Raw genomic sequence first — 3,956 nt, 5'->3', positions numbered from 1 at the left:
ACGAATAAATCAAGTGAAAACACTCAAATTGTGGATCTGAAAAGAGAAAATATATCAAGAAGAATTCAACTCTTCCACACTACAGCAAATAATAGAATGTGTCCCTTAAATATGAACAAAATTTAAAGAAGCAACATGGGTGAGAAGTGGGATAGGAAGGACAGAGAAGGATATAATCCACTTATAATTGTTACTTAGATTAAAATGTCTTTATATAACTTAGTACCTTCTTCAGTGAATCTACGCAGTGATTATTTTAAAGATAAAAATGAAACAACATGCTACATTACATATATATAAATACATCCCAAAGCAAAATGAATGAAATGAAATGAAAGGAAGTAGACAGAGGAGGGCAGGTTTAGGGTTAATAAAAAGTTAAAAAGTATAGTTGGAGAGATGACTTAGTGGTTATGAGTACTGGCTATTCTTCCAGGAGTTCTGATTTCAATTTCTAGCAACCAGCATCCCTGACATGGTTTCATTCCCTGACACTATTAATGATACTTTGTTATGGTTTCAGACAAGAGTCTGGCTGTCCTCTGAGAGGTTCCACCCAGCAGCTGATTCAGACAGATATAGACACATATAGCCAAACAGTAGATGGAGCTTGGGGACTCTTATAGAAGAGTAAGAGGAAGGATTGTGGCTCCTAAGGGGTAGGAACCCCACAGGAAAACCAACAGGGTCAAGTAACCTGGACCCTTGAGGCTCTCATAGACTGAACCACCAACCCAAGAACATACACAGGATGAACCTAGACCTCCCTGCACACATGCAGCAGATGTGTAGCTTGGTCTTCACTTGGGTCTCCAACAACTGGAGTACAGAGGCTATCCCAAAAGCTGTTGCCTATATGCATCTAGCCTTGCAGAGACTTGATGTTCCAGGGTTTGGGGACACCCGGAAGGACCCTCCCTTCCACTCACAGGAGAAGGTGAGGGGGACTGGGGGGGGGATTGGGGGGAATCAACTGGAAGGGGTCAGTGAGTGGAATGTAAAGCAAACAAGTAAAATTAAAGTAAATAAATAAATAAAACTTAAAACCGACACTTGAAATACAGTATATCCCTGTGGTTTGAATGAAAAAGCCCCCTCATAGGCCCATAAGGAGTAGCACTTTTAGAAAAAGTGGCCTTGATGAAATAGGTTTGCCTTGCTTTAGGAAGTGTATCCTTGGGGGTGAGCTTTGAGGTCTCAGATGCTCAAGTCAGACCCAGTATCCCTCTCTCCCTTCCCCTCCCTCCTCCTCCTCCCTTTCTCCTTCTCCTCCCTCTCCCCCACTCTCTTATCTACCTATCCCAGATTTAGAACTCAGCTACCTCTCCAGCACCACGTTTGCCTGTGTGCCACCATGATGACAATGAACTAAATCTCTGAATTGTAAGATAGTCTCAATTAAATGCTTTCCTCATAAGAGTTGCCATGATCATGGTGTCTCTTCACAGCAACAGAAATCCTAATTAAGACAGTCCTCAAAAATTGATTTCCCCAGTAATGGATTGGCTCCCCAAATAATCTAGTAGTTTTTGCCTCATGTGACAACCCAAAATTATAAGCACATCACATGGCAAATCTTTAAATAGATTTTTTTTTAAAACTCCACAGGGCAAAAAATGTTTGCTATTAAAAACAAATCTCTCCTCTGTGGAAGCAGAGGTCTTAAATGACATGGCAGACACACGGTTGGAAAAGGAAGGCAGTAGATTCGCTCCTGGGCTCTGCAAGGGTGGACCAGGCATTAGGCAATGAGTTTGTTTGTTACTATTTAGTTTAAATGGAGGTTCTTCATGCACTCTATTTCTGTCAGAAGATGTAAGAATGGGGTGTTTGATGTTCCCCATATGTCTATGAATCTGTAATGACTAAATAAACAATTTGACAGAATCTAAAATCACATAAGAGAAAAGCCTCAGAGCATGCCTGTGAGGAGTTATCAAACTTAGTCTCCAGGCATATTGGAGTCTAGGATATTTCTGATTGTAATGGCTTAGACAACAAGACCCCCTAAAGGTGGGTGGCACCATTCCAAAGGTTGGATTTTCAAAGAGAACAACAGTAAGATGAACCTAATATCCTTCTTGACTTTGAAGACAATGTGAGTAGCTGCCCCAAGTTCCTTTCAGCATGACTTCCATCGATGATGGAAGTACACTCAAACTGTGAGACAGAACAAACATTTCCCTTTATAACTTGATTTTATCCAGAATATTTTATCACTGTAACAGGAAGGAAATGGATTCAGCATTTGGTGTAGAGAGCAGAGAACTGCTGAACCTCGGGCCCGCAGGAACTTGACTGCTCGTTGGTACCCTGCCTTGAGCAATTATTCTTCTTCCACTCATTAGTATGCAGCTGGCTGATAGAGACTGAACAGCAAAGGTCAAATTATGATTTTTACATAAGCTCTTTGAAATAACAAGTCATCCTCCTGGTTGGTGCTTTCAAAAACCAGAAATATATAGGATTTCTTTCTCAAATAATTTTTCTCCCACAGAATTTAATTGGTGTGTCCTTTTTCTCCAAATCCAATTATATGAAGGGGATCTTCTCTGTCTATACTAGCAGGTAGCTAGGCTGGGCTTGCTGCTATTGAGCCTTTAGGGAAAAGACTTCTTATACCTTATCCCTCAACACAGACCCCAGAAATAGCGCAGAGAAACTTATCCATGAAGGAAAGAGAGGACAGTGGTGTTTCTCTGGTCTTTTATCCATGCTGGATGAGTCTAAAATCCATAAGGAACAGAGCAACAGCTAGAAGTGGGCAAGACCTGTATAAGACAGGGACATAGTCACCAATAAAGGGAAGACGATGCACAAAGGCACCATGCTTAGTGGCCTGTCCTGCCAGCCTGCAGTGTTTTCTAATCATTAATCTTAGTATTGACTGGTGTGGTGACAGAAAAGGCCAACTCCACTGACATTTTCAAGGAATCCTAAACACTCAGACAGTAATGGATGCTGAGGAAGCAGAGCCCAGCTCATCTTGGCAAGGCAATCTCTGACTCTCTTTTATCTCCCCTTTGCCACCCTGCCAAGCACCTTCGTCCACCTCCCTGAATATCAAGCAGGCTACAAGGGGCTGAGGATATTTTAGTGTACATAGCACGTAAGCACAGCTCATCATATTCATGTTTAAAGAAATGTAAGTTCTAGAGCACAGTTTGAGAGCCTCGTTGTTAGGAAGCAGAGTCACCCTCACCCACCCATTTAACTTACACATTCAGAAGAGAGAGGTATTTCAGTTGCTTTATGAAACTCCAGCTCAGAACTGGAGCACTTTTCATTGTTTCAGTCAAGATAAGACAGAGACTCTTCAAAACCTAAGCCCATGCTTTTTTTTCTCCGGAAAATTTTGGTTTATATTTATACATCATCTTTTACATTGTAGAAGGCAATGATTTAATATATGTGTTTACTGTAAAATGGCTGAAATAAGAAATTTTCCACATATGTTACTTGACCTTACATTTTTCTATACAGAGAAAACGTAGAAACATTAGGCTCTCATAATACATTTAAATGAAAAATTTAAATCATTGTTGTAAGATAAGGTGTTAAATAACATTGTAACATCTTCAAACCAAGCACTTGTTAGTGATCTCCCGGCCCCATCTTTCCCATGTCCTTGCTACCTCACCTTTCTTATAGCCGTCGCCCAGTCTCTTTTACTCTCTCATGCCCAGTGCATCCTCTAAGCACTCCCATCTTTCTGATATCTGTTATTGTCCTCTCTTGGTCTTCTTTACCCACACTTACCCATGTTTGCATGTATGCATGTAGAACTTACAGGCTAAGATCCACATGTGAGGGAGAATGTGTGCTTTTTATCTTCCTAGCTTGCTTTGTTAATTTAAACAATGGTTTTCCATTAGTTGTTCCTTTTGTGTTCCAACCTATTATCTGTATTTAAACTGATTGCAGTGCCAAGCCTCTGTCTACATACAAGTCATGTA

The sequence above is a fragment of the Grammomys surdaster genome, unplaced genomic scaffold (genome assembly GCF_004785775.1).
Source record: "Grammomys surdaster isolate TR1022 unplaced genomic scaffold, NIH_TR_1.0 243, whole genome shotgun sequence".
In the NCBI taxonomy this organism is placed as follows: Eukaryota; Metazoa; Chordata; class Mammalia; order Rodentia; family Muridae; genus Grammomys; species Grammomys surdaster.
The sequence above is the reverse complement of the archived record's forward strand: the minus strand, read 5'-3'. Positions refer to the sequence as shown.